The sequence below is a fragment of the Hyla sarda genome, unplaced genomic scaffold (genome assembly GCF_029499605.1).
Source record: "Hyla sarda isolate aHylSar1 unplaced genomic scaffold, aHylSar1.hap1 scaffold_627, whole genome shotgun sequence".
In the NCBI taxonomy this organism is placed as follows: Eukaryota; Metazoa; Chordata; class Amphibia; order Anura; family Hylidae; genus Hyla; species Hyla sarda.
In genome coordinates, this window is record NW_026610642.1 from 76,856 (window position 1) to 96,702 (window position 19,847).

A 19,847-nucleotide genomic window follows, 5' to 3' on the forward strand; every position below is an offset into this window, starting at 1 on the left:
CCCCCCGATAGCGACTCAACCCCAACTGACGGCTGAGACAGACGCAGTACAAGGGATTAGGCAAGAGCAAGGTCGGACGTAGCAGAAGGTCAGGGCAGGCAGCAAGGATCGTAGTCAGGGGCAACGGCAGAGGGTCTGGAACACTGGCTTGGGACATACAAGGAAACGTTTTCACTGGCACAATGGCAACAAGATCCGGCAATGCTGGGAAGGGGAAGTGAGGTTATAAAGACATGTCACAGGTGTGAGCACTAATTGGGCCAGGCGCCAATCAGTGGCGCACTGGCCCTTAAAATCGCAGAGAGCCGGCGCGCGCGCGCCCTAGGGAGCGGGGCCGCGCGCGCCGGGACTGAGCCGTCGGGGAACAGGACGGGTGAGAAGACCGGGATACGAGCCGCGAGCGGGCGCGTCCCCCTACGCGGGTCGCATCCCCGCCGGTAACATTAATGCAGCGCTCCCGTTCACCGGGTCTGACCGGGGCGCTGCAAGAAGGTGAACGCCGCGAGCGCTCCGGGGAGGAGCAGGGACCCGGAGCGCTCGGCGAAACAATATACTCTTCCCAGATCACTGCCCCCATCATGATAAATGTTATATACTCCTCCCTGGTCACTGCCCCCATCATGATAAATGTTACATACTCCTCCAGATCACTGCTCCATCATGATAAATGTTATATACTCCTCCAGATCACTGCCCCCATCATGATAAATGTTATATACTCCTCCCTGGTCACTGCCCCCATCATGATAAATGTTACATACTCCTCCAGATCACTGCTCCATCATGATAAATGTTATATACTCCTCCAGATCACTGCCCCCATCATGATAAATGTTATATACTCCTCCCTGGTCACTGCCCCCATCATGATAAATGTTATATACTCCTCCCAGATCACTGCTCCATCATGATAAATGTTATATAATCCCCCAGGTCACTGCCCCCATCATGATAAATGTTATATACTCTTCCCAGGTCACTGCCCCCATCATGATAAATGTTATATACTCTTCCCAGGTCACTGCCCCCATCATGATAAATGTTATATACTCTTCCCAGGTCACTGCCCCCATCATGATAAATGTTATATACTCTTCCCAGATCACTGCCCCCATCATGATAAATGTTATATACTCCTCCCTGGTCACTGCCCCCATCATGATAAATGTTACATACTCCTCCAGATCACTGCTCCATCATGATAAATGTTATATACTCCTCCCTGGTCACTGCCCCCATCATGATAAATGTTATATAATCCCCCAGGTCACTGCTCCATCATGATAAATGTTATATACTCTTCCCAGGTCACTGCTCCATCATGATAAATGTTATATACTCCTCCAGGTCACTGCTCCATCATGATAAATGTTATATACTCTTCCCAGATCACTGCCCCCATCATGATAAATGTTATATACTCCTCCCTGGTCACTGCCCCCATCATGATAAATGTTATATACTCCTCCCTGGTCACTGCCCCCATCATGATAAATGTTATATAATCCCCCAGGTCACTGCTCCATCATGATAAATGTTATATACTCTTCCCAGGTCACTGCTCCATCATGATAAATGTTATATACTCCTCCAGGTCACTGCTCCATCATGATAAATGTTATATACTCTTCCCAGATCACTGCCCCCATCATGATAAATGTTATATACTCCTCCCTGGTCACTGCCCCCATCATGATAAATGTTATATACTCCTCCCAGATCACTGCTCCATCATGATAAATGTTATATAATCCCCCAGGTCACTGCCCCCATCATGATAAATGTTATATACTCTTCCCAGGTCACTGCCCCCATCATGATAAATGTTATATACTCTTCCCAGGTCACTGCCCCCATCATGATAAATGTTATATACTCCTCCCAGGTCACTGCCCCCATCATGATAAACCTCCCCCCTGCCTTTATTTTTATTATTTTTTAGTTTTCTTCCTTGATATTGCTCTGTATTTTCTGTTCAGTCAGATTCATAGACTGGGAAGGGGCATTCCCCAGCAGGCGTGACATCATCTGAAGCCATACAGGGGAGAACTTCCTCCCTCACTCTGCTACACACAGCCCAGAGCAGTTCAGTGTGAGATGAGCTATGATTGGCCAAGGCTGCACACAACCCCCTCAGCATTTCCTGATTTCGGACTTCTGCCAGGCCATCAGGAGTCCAAAGTCTGTGCAAGTGATGGGGGGAAATGTGCTCTAGACAAGTAGGGAGACACCTAGTGGCAGCTTTTTTTAAACATAGAAAACATTATGTATATTTTTTTAAACAAAGTATATAAGAAATATTTTTTATTTACCATAAGGTGCGCATTAGCAAAAATGACAGTGCCCATTTAATGAAATTCTATTCTGAGTCATGCATGAGGTCATGTCTTGGTTTAGGCCTCAGACAAGTCAGTGAGGATTTTACGGTCAGTGAGGAAGAGGAGAGGCGCAGTAGAACCCTTAAAGCAGATGCCCCATTCTTGACAGTCAGTATAGTCCTAGAAGATCTTGGTCACCAGGTTCCCAATTACATATCTGGCTCTAGGGAGTAGAACGTTGAGACAGTAGGGGGTGCTTATTCCTGTCTCAGACGCATCCACCTCAAGGATGAATGGCAGATCGGGTTTAAGATGTATCAGGATGGGAACTGCAGTAGAAGAGGCCTAGAGGGCTTTATTGGCTTCAGGAGACCAGTAATTGGGATCTTCCCCCATCTTAGTCATATTGGTCAGTGGTTCCACAAAGGAGGAAAAATTGCAAATTAAACTTCTAATAATAATTGGAGAACTCATAACATAAAACCTTTGGATGAAGCGGAGCCCTATGGGCCGTGGCCATTCTAGTACTGCAGACAGTTTCTCAGTATTTGTATTCATCAGGCAACTCAGGAAAAGAAGATGTACGTAGGCAGGTTCAGGAGCGGGCTGGGGGCCACAACAACACTGTTTAAGAGACTCTTGGAGTCTTTGGGTTTCCCCCATAGTGCGGAGACACAATCATACTTTGGGGAGTAAGGGGGAAGTCTGGAGCTGGGGTGGCAGTGGCAACTGGAGTGGGTTGAGCCATAGGTAGTTGTAGGGAAGGAGTCAGATATGTATGGCACCCGAGAGTCTGGAGGGTAAACACAAACAAAAGTACAAAAATTGGTGCACAGGGTCCAATCTAATGGAAATAGAGAGTAAAGAAGTCCCGGCCCAGGTTGTGGTAATACCCTTCAAACGTTTATTCACATTAGGAAATATACCAAACAAACGCAAGATGCGTTTCGGTTTCCGACGAAATGCGTCTTTCATTTGTTTGTTGTATTTCCTGATGTGAATAAACATTTGAAGAGCATTACAACAACCTGTGCCGGGACATCTTTACTCTCTATTAGGATTCTTGGTCCACCAGCACGGCATCCGGATTGGAGTGCCGTCCTTCTCTCCATTTTACCAATCCAGTGGAAATGTCTGGGTTACCTCTGCCCTTGAATTCATAGCCCTTGTGTAGGGTCCAGGAACCTGACAGAAACATGAATATAATTTATTTAAAAAAAAAAGGATCCTAAGGTGGGTAGTCAGACGAGCCGGGTCAGGTAGGAATGCCGGTTACTAGGAGCCAGGAGCGGTCAGACAAAGCCAGGTCATACATAGGAGCCACAGTATCCTAAGGATAGGGGATGAATTTCAGATCGCATGTGGGGGGGGGGGGGGGGTCCGACCGCTGGGGGCCCCCCGCGATCTCCCGTTCAGGATAGGGGATAAGTTTTCATATCCTGGAGTACTCCTTTAAATGGAGTGAGAACGTCATTTCTATACACCCCATGATGCACAAAATATGGTATGAGCCACGGAGATACAATATGGACCCAATAATGATTGTTACTATAGAAACATAGAACCCTCTGCCCCATCTAGTCTGCCCAATAGAATATAAAAAAGTAACTTAAAGGGGATTTTTAAGGTTTGGGTAAATATGCAGTGTATTCCGAATTTCTTTTGACCACATCCTGACTCCCCCTTGACTCCACCTTGACTCCCCCTTGACTCCCCCTTGACTTCACCTTGACTCCACCTTGACTACGCTTTTACTCTCCTTGACTCCCCCTTGACGCTCCTTGACTCGACCTTGACTCCCCCTTGACTCCGCCTTTACTCCCCCTTGACTCCGCCTTTACTCCCCCTTGATTCCACCTTGACTCCCCCTTGATGTGACCTTGACTCCCCCTTGACTCCTCCTTGACTCTTCCTTGACTCCCCCTTGACTCTCCTTTACTCGCCCTTGACTCTGCCTTTACTCCCCCTTTACTCGACCTAGACTCCGCCTTGACTCCCCCTTGACTCTTCCTTGACTCCCCCTTGACTCCGCCTTTACTTTCCTTTACTCCCGTTGACTCTCCCTTGACTCCCCTTTGACTCTTCCTTGACACCCCCTTGACTCCGCCTTTACTTCCCTTTACTCCCGTTGACTCCCCCTTGAGTCCCATTTGACTCCCCCTTGACTCCCCTTTGACTCCCCCTTGACTCCCCTTTGACTCCCCCTTGACTCCACGCTCCCTTGCCGCCAGTCTTTGCTCTCACTGCCAGGTTGTGACATTTCCTCTATGGTGACATCATCTCTAGTGGCCAGTGGGACCCCTAATGATAAGAATAATGAAGGGGCTGCAGCGCTCGTGTCCTCTTTATGGGGCCAAATAGGAGGTTTGTGTCCCAGAGTTTGCAGTTCCAGAATTCCTCTTTAAAGATAAACATAAGAACTAAAAGGTTTTATAAAAGGTTTTATTAACCCCGATGTAACTTGTATCTCTTCCCTCCTGCTGTAGAAATCACCGGTGGACCTCCAGGTAATTTACATTATTGATATTTAATATAAATTATTATCAAAGAAAGATAACGGAGAGAATCTCCCACGATCTGTGCACCCCTTGTAGTTTTTTTGTACAAATCCGTTGTTAGCGCCTAAATAAGCCTGCACCTCCCCCCATCCACCTATTGGTGGGACTTCACCATCACTAGTCCTACAGCACCATCTCTTTTATTCCTGTACAGCTACAACCATTACTGTAACTTAGCCATGTGATCACCAGTCTGACCCACAAAAAAAGGGGAAATTTATCACCTGGGATGAGGAAAAGTTGATCAGTTGCAAATAGCCACCAACGAGAGAGTCTCTTTCATATTAAAAAGGCCTTATTAAAAATGAAAAGCGATCTGGTTGGTTGCTATGGGCAACTGGTCAACTTTTTCTCCTGGAACTACTGACTTCTTGTGAACTACAGGATGATCACCTATCAGACCCCCCTGCTAGCTCACAGACACCTCCAGCTCTAGCTGTATACTGCTGCTATCTCTATGTGATCAAGATATACAGTAGTTATACCCCTCCCCTCCAGCTCTATCTGTATACTGCTGCTATCTCTATGTGATCAGGATATATAGTAGTTACACCCCTCCCCTCCAGCTCTATCTGTATACTGCTGCTATCTCTATGTGATCAGGATATATAGTAGTTATACCCCTCCCCTCCAGCTCTATCTGTATACTGCTGCTATCTCTATGTGATCAGGATATATAGTAGTTACACCCCTCCCCTCCAGCTGTATGGGGGAGAGTTATCAAAACCTGTCCAGAAAAAAAGTTACTGAGTTGCCCATAGCAGCCAATCAGATCGCTTCTTTCATTGTTCAGAGACCTCGTTAAGTAAACGATCTGATTGGTCGCTATACTCCACCACTCTTCCTCTCCCCTATGATGTAATAATAATCGCCTGCGCTTCTTTGGTTCACGTGAATCTACTGACAGAACAGACGCATTTCAGCAGATATTTGTATTTCTAGGTGAATATCCTAAAGGAATCCTGCAGAAGTTAATAGGTGAGTAACGCAGCGGGGATCGGTAATGTCAGCTGGTTGTATCCTCCGCTCCTGTTCACACACCTCATATTCATGGAGTCATAAACCATTGGGGAATGGCTTCACATGTCCGTAACAATATAGGGGGTATGCTGGGCACAATTACATCACTTACCCTGTAAATGGGTTTATTTTGTAGTGTATATACCGTATACCAGTGTTTCCCAACCAGGGTGCCTCCAGCTGTTGCAAAACTACAACTCCCAGCAGGCCTTTGGCCTGCTGGGAGTTGTAGTTTTGCAACAGCGGGAGGCCACCTGGTTGGGAAACACTGCTGTATACAGTGACTTCACACCAGAGTATTCTATAGGAAGAAGTCACCTGGCTGCACTGCTCAACAGGACCTTCAGCCTCCACAGGTCACATGATTGTGACATCACCCCAGGTCCTTAACCCTCATCATGCAACCGATTCGGAGCAGGTCCTGGTCGGGCAGTCACTGCTGTTGTGGGGAGATCTCTGCTCCTCAGTGACTGCCCGACCAGGACCTGCATGATGCATGGAGGAGACTGACAATTACAAAAGATACAACAAAAATAATTAGTACTGGCAGCTGCGGGCCCCCGAGCCAGCCGGGCCCTGGGACAGTGCCCAAAGTCAGTCAGCCCCTGGATAAAAGCTGTAGCCCCATAACATCCGAATGTCACCCCACTGACTGAAAACACCAGACATGATTTCACCTTCACATTATCTGCTCATCCTAAGGGTTCACATACTTTTACCGCTCACAGATATGGGATATTGGATTATAAATGACCAACCCTATAGATGTATTGTATAGTTAGAAGCGGCTTTCATGAGGCCCTTAGTTATAACAAATTAATTGATATTTTTCGAGATTCTGGGGTTAAAATCCTATCAAATACAGTTGAGATCTAATATAACAATATAACACAGGCGTATAATATAGTGAGGTCTAATAATATAACAATATAATACAGGTGTATAATATAGTGAGATCTAATAATATAACAATATAACACAGGTGTATAATATAGTGAGGTCGAATAATATAACAATATAATACAGGTGTATAATATAGTGAGATCTAATAATATAACAATATAACACAGGTGTATAATATAGTGAGATCTAATAATATAACAATATAATACAGGTGTATAATATAGTGAGATCTAATAATATAACAATATAACACAGGTGTATAATATAGTGAGATCTAATAATATAACAATATAACACAGGTGTATAATATAGTGAGATCTAATAATATAACAATATAACACAGGTGTATAATATAGTGAGATCTAATAATATAACAATATAAAACAGGTGTATAATATAGTGAGGTCTGATAATATAACAATATAACACAGGTGTATAATATAGTGAGATCTAATAATATAACAATATAACACAGGTGTATAATATAGTGAGATCTAATAATATAACAATATAACACAGGTGTATAATATAGTGAGATCTAATAATATAACAATATAACACAGGTGTATAATATAGTGATATCTAATAATATAACAATATAACACAGGTATATAATATAGTGAGATCTAATAATATAACAATATAACACAGGTGTATAATATAGTGAGATCTAATAATATAACAATATAACACAGCTGTATAATATAGTGAGATCTAATAATATAACAATATAAAACAGGTGTATAATATAGTGAGGTCTGATAATATAACAATATAACACAGGTGTATAATATAGTGAGATCTAATAATATAACAATATAACACAGGTGTATAATATAGTGAGATCTAATAATATAACAATATAATACAGGTGTATAATATAGTGAGATCTAATAATATAACAGTATAATACAGGTGTATAATATAGTGAGATCTAATAATATAACAATATAACACAGGTATATAATATAGTGAGATCTAATAATATAACAATATAACACAGGTGTATAATATAGTGAGATCTAATAATATAACAATATAACACAGGTGTATAATATAGTGAGATCTAATAATATAACAATATAACACAGCTGTATAATATAGTGAGATCTAATAATATAACAATATAATACAGGTGTATAATATAGTGAGATCTAATAATATAACAATATAACACAGGTGTATAATAAAGTGAGATCTAATAATATAACAATATAACACAAGTGTATAATATAGTGAGATCTAATAATATAACAATATAACACAGGTGTATAATATAGTGAGATCTAATAATATAACAATATAACACAACAGGTGTATAATATAGTGAGATCTAATAATATAACAATATAACACAGGTGTATAATATAGTGAGATCTAATAATATAACAATATAACACAGGTATATAATATAGTGAGATCTAATAATATAACAATATAACAAAGGTGTATAATATAGTGAGATCTAATAATATAACAATATAACACAGCTGTATAATATAGTGAGATCTAATAATATAACAATATAATACAGGTGTATAATATAGTGAGATCTAATAATATAACAATATAACACAGGTGTATAATATAGTGAGATCTAATAATATAACAATATAACACAGGCGTATAATATAGTGAGATCTAATAATATAACAATATAACACAGGTGTATAATATAGTGAGATCTAATAATATAACAATATAACACAGGTGTATAATATAGTGAGGTCTAATAATATAACAATATAACACAGGTATATAATATAGTGAGATCTAATAATATAACAATCTAACACAGGTGTATAATATAGTGAGATCTAATAAAATAACAATATAACACAGGTGTATAATATAGTGAGATCTAATAATATAACAATATAACACAGGTGTATAATATAGTGAGGTCTAATAATATAACACAGGTGTATAATATAGTGAGATCTAATAATATAACAATGTAACACAGGTGTATAATATAGTGAGATCTAATAATATAACACAGGTGTATAATATAGTGAGATCTAATAATATAACAATATAACACAGGTGTATAATATAGTGAGATCTAATATAACAATATAACACAGGCGTATAATATAGTGAGATCTAATAATATAACAATATAACACAGGTGTATAATATAGTGAGATCTAATAATATAACAATATAACACAGGTGTATAATATAGTGAGATCTAATAATATAACAATGTAACACAGGTGTATAATATAGTGAGATCTAATAATATAACAATATAACACAGGTGTATAATATAGTGAGATCTAATAATATAACAATATAACACAGGTGTATAATATAGTGAGATCTAATAATATAACAATATAACACAGGTGTATAATATAGTGAGATCTAATAATATAACAATATAACACAGGTGTATATTATAGTGAGATCTAATAATATAACAATATAACACAGGTGTATAATATAGTGAGATCTAATAATATAACAATATAATACAGGTATATAATATAGTGAGATCGAATAATATAACACAGGTGTATAATATAGTGAGATCTAATAATATAACAATATAACACAGGTGTATAATATAGTGAGATCTAATAATATAACAATACAACACAGGTGTATAATATAGTGAGATCTAATAATATAACAATATAACACAGGTGTATAATATAGTGAGATCTAATAATATAACAATATAACACAGGTGTATAATATAGTGAGATCTAATAATATAACAATATAACACAGGTGTATAATATAGTGAGATCTAATAATATAACAATATAACACAGGTGTATAATATAGTGAGGTCTGATAATATAACAATATAATACAGGTGTATAATATAGTGAGATCTAATATAACACTATAACACAGGTGTATAATATAGTGAGATCTAATAATATAACAATATAACACAGGTGTATAATATAGTGAGATCTAATAATATAACAATATAACACAGGTGTATAATATAGTGAGATCTAATAATATAACAATATAACACAGGTGTATAATATAGTGAGATCTAATAATATAACAATGTAACACAGGTGTATAATATAGTGAGATCTAATATAACAATATAACACAGGCGTATAATATAGTGAGATCTAATAATATAACAATATAACACAGGTGTATAATATAGTGAGATCTAATAATATAACAATATTACACAGGTGTATAATATAGTGAGATCTAATAATATAACAATGTAACACAGGTGTATAATATAGTGAGATCTAATAGAACAATATAATACATGTGTATAATATAGTGAGATCTAATAATATAACAATATAATACAGGTGTATAATATAGTGAGGTCTAATAATATAACAATATAACACAGGTATATAATATAGTGAGATCTAATAATATAACAATCTAACACAGGTGTATAATATAGTGAGATCTAATAATATAACACAGGTGTATAATATAGTGAGATCTAATAATATAACAATATAACACAGGTGTATAATATAGTGAGATCTAATAGAACAATATAATACAGGTGTATAATATAGTGAGATCTAATAATATAACAATATAATACAGGTGTATAATATAGTGAGATCTAATAATATAACAATATAATACAGGTGTATAATATAGTGAGATCTAATCATATAACAATATAACACAGGTGTATAATATAGTGAGGTCTAATAATATAACAATATAATACAGGTGTATAATATAGTGAGATCTAATAATATAACAATATAACACAGGTGTATAATATAGTGAGATCTAATAATATAACAATCTAACACAGGTGTATAATATAGTGAGATCTAATAAAATAACAATATAACACAGGTGTATAATATAGTGAGATCTAATAATATAACAATATAATACAGGTGTATAATAAAGTGAGATCTAATAATATAACAGTATAATACAGGTGTATAATATAGTGAGATCTAATAATATAACAATATAACACAGGTGTATAATATAGTGAGATCTAATCATATAACAATATAACACAGGTGTATAATATAGTGAGGTCTAATAATATAACAATATAATACAGGTGTATAATATAGTGAGATCTAACCATATAACAATATAACACAGGTGTATAATAAAGTGAGATCTAATAATATAACAGTATAATACAGGTGTATAATATAGTGAGATCTAATAATATAACAATATAACACAGGTGTATAATATAGTGAGATCTAATAATATAACAATATAATACAGGTGTATAATATAGTGAGATCTAATAATATAACAATATAACAGAGGTGTATAATATAGTGAGATCTAATAATATAACAATATAAAACAGGATTATAATATAGTGAGGTCTGATAATATAACAATATAACACAGGTGTATAATATAGTGAGATCTAATAATATAACAATATAACACAGGTGTATAATATAGTGAGATCTAATAATATAACAATATAACACAGGTGTATAATATAGTGAGATCTAATAATATAACAATATAACACAGGTGTATAATATAGTGAGATCTAATAATATAACAATATAACACAGGTGTATAATATAGTGAGGTCTGATAATATAACAATATTACAGAGGTGTATAATATAGTGAGGTCTGATAATGTAACAATATAACACAGGTATATAATATAGTGAGATCTAATAATATAACAATATAACACAGGTGTATAATATAGTGAGATCTAATATAACAATATAACACAGGTATATAATATAGTGAGATCTAATAATATAACAATATAACACAGGTGTATAATATAGTGAGATCTAATGATATAACAATATAACACAGGTGTATAATATAGTGAGATCTAATAATATAACAATATAACACAGGTGTATAATATAGTGAGATCTAATAATATAACACAGGTGTATAATATAGTGAGATCTAATAATATAACAATATAACACAGGTGTATAATATAGTGAGATCTAATAATATAACAATATAACACAGGTGTATAATATAGTGAGATCTAATAATATAATAATATAACACAGGTGTATAATATAGTGAGATCAAATAATATAACAATATAATACAGGTGTATAATAAAGTGAGATCTAATAATATAACAGTATAATACAGGTGTATAATATAGTGAGATCTAATAATATAACAATATAACACAGGTGTATAATATAGTGAGATCTAATAATATAACAATATAACACAGGTGTATAATATAGTGAGATCTAATAATATAACAATATAACACAGGTGTATAATATAGTGAGATCTAATAATATAACAATATAATAAAGGTGTATAATATAGTGAGGTCTGATAATATAACAATATAATAAAGGTGTATAATATAGTGAGGTCTGATAATGTAACAATATAGCCCAGGTGTATAATAAAGTGAGGTCTGATAATATAACAATATAACACAGGTGTATAATATAGTGAGATCTAATAATATAACAATATAATAAAGGTGTATAATATAGTGAGGTCTGATAATATAACAATATAAAACAGGTGTATAATATAGTGAGATCTAATAATATATCAATATAACACACGTGTATAATATAGTGAGATCTAATAATATAACAATATAACACAGGTGTATAATATAGTGAGATCTAATAATATAACAATATAACACAGGTGTATAATATAGTGAGATCTAATAATATAACAATATAACACAGGTGTATAATATAGTGAGATCTAATAATATATCAATATAACACAGGTGTATAATATAGTGAGATCTAATAATATAACAATATAACACAGGTGTATAATATAGTGAGATCTAATAATATAACAATATAACACAGGTGTATAATATAGTGAGATCTAATAATATAACAATATAACACAGGTGTATAATATAGTGAGATCTAATAATATAACAATATAACACACGTGTATAATATAGTGAGATCTGATAATATAACAATATTACCATTATTATACATATTATACCATTATCGTACATAATATACATATTATACCATTATTATTTATATTATATCATTATCGTACTTATTATACATATTATACCATTATTATTCATATTATACCATTGTTATTCATATTATACCATTATGATACATATTATACCATTATTATATTATACATATTATACCATTATCATAAATATTATACCATTATTATATCATACATATTATACCATTATATAATACATATTATACCGTTATCATATATATTATACCATTATTATACATATTATACCATTATTATATCATACATATTATACCATTATTATATCATACATATTATACCATTATTATATCATACATATTATACCATTATCATACATATTATACCATTATTATATCATACATATGATACCATTATTATATTATACATATTATACCATTATCATACATACTATACCATTATTATATTATATATATTTTGCCATTATTATACATATTATACCATTATCATACATATTATACCATTATCACACATATTATACCATTATTATATTATACATATTTTACCATTATTATACATATTATACCATTATCATACATATTATACCATTATCATACATATTATCATACATATGTATCACATATATTATTATATGTTATTATTATTATATTATTATATGACATTATTATATCATACATATTATACCATTATTATAGCATACATATTATACCATTATTGTATCATACATATTATACCATTATTATATCATACATATTATACCATTATTATATCATACATATTATACCATTATTATACATATTATACCATTATTATACATATTATACCATTATGATACATATTATACCATTATTATATCATACATATTATACCATTATTATATCATACATATTATACCATTATTATATCATAAATATTATACCATTATTATATTATACATATTATACCATTATCATACATATTATACCATTATTAAATTGTACATAATATACCATTATTATATCATACATATTATACCATTATCATACATATTATACCATTATTATATTGTACATATTATACCATTATTATATCATACATATTATATCATTATTATATCATAAATATTATACCATTATTATATCATACATATTATACCATTATTATATCTTACATATTATACCATTATTATACTGTACATATTATACCATTATTATATCATACATATTATACCATTATTATATCATACATATTATACCATTATTATATCATACATATTATACCATTATTATATCATACATATTATACCATTATTATATCATACATATTATACCATTATTATATTATACATATAATACCATTATCGTAGATATTATACCATTATTATATCATACATATTATACCATTATTATATCATACATATTATACCATTATTATACGTATTATACCATTATTATATCATACATATTATACCATTATTATATCATAAATATTATACCATTATTATATTATACATATTATACCATTATCATACATATTATACCATTATTAAATTGTACATAATATACCATTATTATATCATACATATTATACCATTATCATACATATTATACCATTATTATATTGTACATATTATACCATTATTATATCATACATATTATATCATTATTATATCATAAATATTATACCATTATTATATCATACATATTATACCATTATTATATCATACATATTATACCATTATCATACATATTATACCATTATTATATTATACATATTATACCATTATCATAAATATTATACCATTATTATATCATACATATTATACCATTATCATACATATTATACCATTATTATATTATACATATTATACCATTATCATATATATTATACCATTATTATATCATACATATTATACCATTATCGTACATATTATACCATTATTATATCATACATAAAGATTGTGGGAATGAGGTTCATCTGCTCAATGTTGTTTTTTTAGCCGACGGTGGGGCAGGAAATGGACTGATACAGACAGCAATAAGTGAGTCTCCATGGGTCAAAAATTTCTAAGTTTTCTTTTAATTTACATAATTTAACCCACTAATGACTGACGCTCGCTTTACATCCATCCATGGAAATAACCCTTTAGACACTGTGATCAAAGTTGATTGTGACCGAAAATGCCGAAAATCTACTGCCGGTAGCTTAGTGGAGCTAATTAAACTACACATAAAAAAAATTACCAAAGTCAATAATTGTGTATTTTTGGTCACTTTATAAACCATTAACAAAGTTATTAAAAAGCGATCAAGAAGTCCCATCAAAACTTAAATGGTCCCGATAGAAACTACAGATCAAGGCGCAAAAAATGACCCTCATACATCATACATGAAAAAAGTTATAGGGTCACAAGAGGAAGAGGACAATTTTAAGCATATTCCTTTTCTTACAAAAAGTTATAATTTTAAGTAGAAAAGTAAAACAAAACCTTCACAAATTGAGATGGCTGTAAACGTATGGACAGAATACAGATCGTGTATATTCATGAACTGCGCTGTTACTAGTGTGAAATGTTGTTTCCTCTCTACTTATTTTGGGGATTCACAGATTTCGGGGATATTTTCTGAGCTTTTTCTAGCTGGAAATTTCCAGCCATTTATTCTCAGAATTTTCTGTGAATTCAATAGTAAATAGGTCAGATTGTGAAACCACACCCCTTTTCTGCAAATATGCGAATTTCGCGAATATAGGACGAATATTCGTCCATATATTTGTGAAATATTGTGAATTCGAATATGGCCCCTGCCGCTCATCACTATTATTATCCTGGTATTATTGGGGCAATGTGTGGCCCCTCCTGTTGGGTGGGATACACTTTACCTCCTGATCTGTGCCCCTCATCCTATTACAATTAGTTTATTATAATTAACCTTATGAAGCTATTATAGATTTGACTTTAAATATTTAGTCATTTTTATTATTTAACTTTTTCAGTGATAAGATATTAACCCCTTAAGGACCAAGGACGTACCGGTACGTCCTTGGTCCTGCTCTTCTGATATAACGCGGGGTTACACAGTAACCCCGCGTCATATCATGGCGGGCCCGGCGTCATAGTGAAGCCGGGACCCGCCTCTAATAGCGCGCAGCGCCGATCGCGGCGCCGCGCGCTATTAACCCTTTAGCCGCGCGCTCAAAGCTGAGCCGCGCGGCTAAAAGTGAAAGTGAAAGTTCCCGGCTAGCTCAGTCGGGCTGTTCGGGATAGCCGCGGCTAATCGCGGCATCCCGAACAGCTGACAGGACAGCGGGAGGGCCCCTACCTGCCTCCTCGCTGTCCGATCGCCGAATGACTGCTCAGTGCCTGAGATCCAGGCATGAGCAGTCATCCGGCAGATTCGTTGATCACTGGTTTCCTATGAGAAACCAGTGATCAACATAGAAGATCAGTGTGTGCAGTGTTATAGGTCCCTATGGGACCTATAACACTGCAAAAAAAAAGTGAAAAAAAAAAGTGAATAAAGATCATTTAACTCCTCCCCTATTAAAAGTTTGAATCACCCCCCTTTTCCAATAATAAAAAAAACACAGTGTAAATAAAGATAAAAATAAATATATGTGGTATCACCGCGTGCGGAAATGTCCGAATTATAAAAATATATCATTAATTAAACCGCTCGGTCAATGGCGTGCGCGCAAAAAAATTCCAAAGTCCAAAATAGTGCATTTTTGGTCACTTTTTATATCATTTAAAAATGAATAAAAAGTGATCAATAAGTCCTATCAATACAAAAATGGTACCGTTAAAAACTTCAGATCACGGCGCAAAAAATGGGCCCTCACACCGCCCCATACACGGAAAAATAAAAAAGTTATAGGGGTCAGAAGATGACAATTTTAAACGTATTAATTTTCCTGCATGTAGTTATGATTTTTTCCAGAAGTCCGACAAAATCAAACCTATATAAGTAGGGTATCATTTTAATCGTATGGACCTACAGAATACATATCAGGTGTCATTTTTACCGAAAAATGTACTACGTGGAAACGGAAGCCCCCAAAAGTTACAAAACAGCGTTTTTTTTTTCAATTTTGTCGCACAATGATTTTTTTTTCCCGCTTCACCATAGATTTTTGGGCAAAATGACTGACGTCATTACAAAGTAGAATTGGTGGCGCAAAAAATAAGCCATCATATGGATTTTTAGGTGTAAATTTGAAAGAGTTATGATTTTTTAAAGGCAAGGAGCAAAAAACGAAAATGCAAAAACGGAAAAACCTCCGGTCCTTAAGGGGTTAATTGATCATTAAATTGTATTTTTCAGATGCCGGCGGAGATCTTTTATCGGGGACAGGTAGAGTTACATGAATTATAGATCCCGGATTTAAGAATTTGGTATCAGACACATTGGGGGAGATTTATCAATTTGCACGATGACTAGGGGGAGGATAGGAGCTCTGCCGGATGACTGGGGGGAGGATAGGAGCTCTGCCTGATGACTGGGGGAGGATAGGAGCTCTGCCTGATGACTGGGAGGGAAGATAGGAGCGCTGCCAGATGACTAGGGGAGGATAGGAGCTCAGCCTGATGACTGGGGGGGGGGGGGATAGGAGCGCTGCACGATGACTGGGGGAGGATAGGAGCTCTGCCCGATGACTGGGGGGGGGGGATAGGAGCTCTGCCAGATGACTGGGGGAGGATAGGAGTGCATCCTGATGACTGGGAGGGAAGATAGGAGCACTGCACGATGACTGGGGAAGGATAGGAGCTCTGCCTGATGACTGGGAGGGAAGATAGGAGCACTGTACGATGACTGGGGGAGGAGATGAGCGCTGCATGATGACTGGGGGGAGGATAGGAGCGCTGCCTGATGACTGGGAGGGAAGATAGGAGCGTCGCACGATAACTGGGGGGGGGGATAGGAGCACTGCACGATGACTGGGGGAGGATAGGAGCACTGCCCGATGACTGGGGGGAGGATAAGAGCACTGCCAGATGACTGGGGGGAGGAGATGAACACTGCCCAATGACTGGGGGGGGGGAGGATAGGAGCGCTGCACGATGACTGGGGGGAGGATAGGAGCGCTGCCAGATGACTGGGGGGAGGAGATGATCACTGCCCGATGACTGGGGGGGGGGGGGATAGGAGCGCTGCACGATGACTAGGGGGAGGATAGGAGATCTGCCTGATGACTGGGGGGAGGATAGGAGATCTGCCTGATGACTGGGGGGAGGATAGGAGCGCTGCATGAACTCTGGGGGAGGAGATGAGCGCTGCACGATGACTGGGGGGAGGATAGGAGAGCTGCTGATGACTTGGGGGAGGATAGGAGCACTGCACGATGACTAGGGGGAGGAGAGGAGAGCTGTCTGATGACTGGGGGGAGATTGGAACGCTGCACGAACTCTGGGGGAGGAGATGAGCGCTGCTCGATGACTGGGGGGAGAATAGGAGAGCTGCCCGATGACTGGGGGGAGGATAGGAGCGCTGCATGATGACTGGGGGAGATTGGAACGCTGCACGAACTCTGGGGGAGGAGATGAGCGCTGCACGATGACTGGGGGGAGAATAGGAGAGCTGCCCGATGACTGGGGGGAGGATAGGAGCGCTGCATGAACTCTGGGGGAGGAGATGAGCGCTGCACGATGACTGGGGGGAGGATAGGAGAGCTGCCCGATGACTGGGGGAGGATAGGAGCGCTGCATGAACTCTGGGGGAGGAGATGAGCGCTGCACGATGACTGGGGGGAGGATAGGAGAGCTGCTGATGACTGGGGGGAGGATAGGAGCGCTGCACGTAACTGGGGGGGAGGATAGGAGCGCTGCATGATGACTGGGGGGAGGATAGGAGAGCTGCCCGATGACTGGGGGAGGATAGGAGCGCTGCTCGATGACTTGGGGAGGATAGGAGCGCTGCACGTAACTGAGGGGGAGGATAGGAGCGCTGCACGATGACTGGGGGGAGGATAGGAGCGCTGCACGTAACTGGGGGGGATAATAGGAGCGCTGCAGGATGACTAGGGGGAGCATAGGAGCGCTGCATGTAACTGGGGGGAGAATAGGAGCGCTGCATGTAACTGGGGAGAGGATAGGAGCGCTGCATGATGACTTGGGGGAGGATAGGAGCGCTGCATGATGACTTGGGGGAGGATAGGAGCTGTGCCAGATGACTGGGGGGAGGATAGGAGTGCTGCATGATGACTGGGGGGAGGATAGGAGCGGTGCCAGATGACTGGGGGGAGGATAGGAGTGCTGCATGATGACTGGGGGGAGGATAGGAGCTGTGCCAGATGACTGGGGGGAGGATAGGAGTGCTGCATGATGACTGGGGGAGATTGGAACGCTGCACGAACTCTGGGGGAGGAGATGAGCGCTGCTCGATGACTGGGGGGAGAATAGGAGAGCTGCCCGATGACTGGGGGGAGGATAGGAGCGCTGCATGAACTCTGGGGGAGGAGATGAGCGCTGCACGATGACTGGGGGGAGGATAGGAGAGCTGCCCAATGACTGGGGGGAGGATAGGAGCGCTGCATGAACTCTGGGGGAGGAGATGAGCGCTGCACGATGACTGGGGGGAGGATAGGAGAGCTGCTGATGACTGGGGGGAGGATAGGAGCGCTGCACGTAACTGGGGGGGGAGGATAGGAGCGCTGCATGATGACTGGGGGGAGGATAGGAGAGCTGCCCGATGACTGGGGGGAGGATAGGAGCGCTGCTCGATGACTTGGGGAGGATAGGAGCGCTGCACGTAACTGAGGGGGAGGATAGGAGCGCTGCACGATGACTGGGGGGAGGATAGGAGCGCTGCACGTAACTGGGGGGGAGGATAGGAGCGCTGCAGGATGACTAGGGGGAGCATAGGAGCGCTGCATGTAACTGGGGGGGGAGGATAGGAGCGCTGCATGTAACTGGGGAGAGGATAGGAGCGCTGAATGATGACTTGGGGGAGGATAGGAGCTGTGCCAGATGACTAGGGGGAGCATAGGAGCGCTGCATGTAACTGGGGAGAGGATAGGAGCGCTGCATGATGACTTGGGGGAGGATAGGAGCGCTGCATGATGACTTGGGGGAGGATAGGAGCTGTGCCAGATGACTGGGGGGAGGATAGGAGCGCTGCATGATGACTTGGGGGAGG

The 19,847-nt window shown here is 37.6% G+C and overlaps 1 protein-coding gene across 1 annotated transcript in view; it reads left to right on the top strand.

Annotated features, from left to right (window-relative positions):
* The window catches only part of LOC130341775 (IgGFc-binding protein-like), a 74,259-nt gene that overhangs the window by 1,360 nt on the left and 53,052 nt on the right, over positions 1 to 19,847 (top strand). The window contains exons 3-6 of the mRNA XM_056554234.1: positions 4,805 to 4,825; positions 5,819 to 5,854; positions 14,714 to 14,755; positions 17,037 to 17,066. The gene's annotated coding sequence lies outside the window, so the exon portion shown is untranslated. The remainder of the gene's footprint in view (positions 1 to 4,804; positions 4,826 to 5,818; positions 5,855 to 14,713; positions 14,756 to 17,036; positions 17,067 to 19,847) is intronic.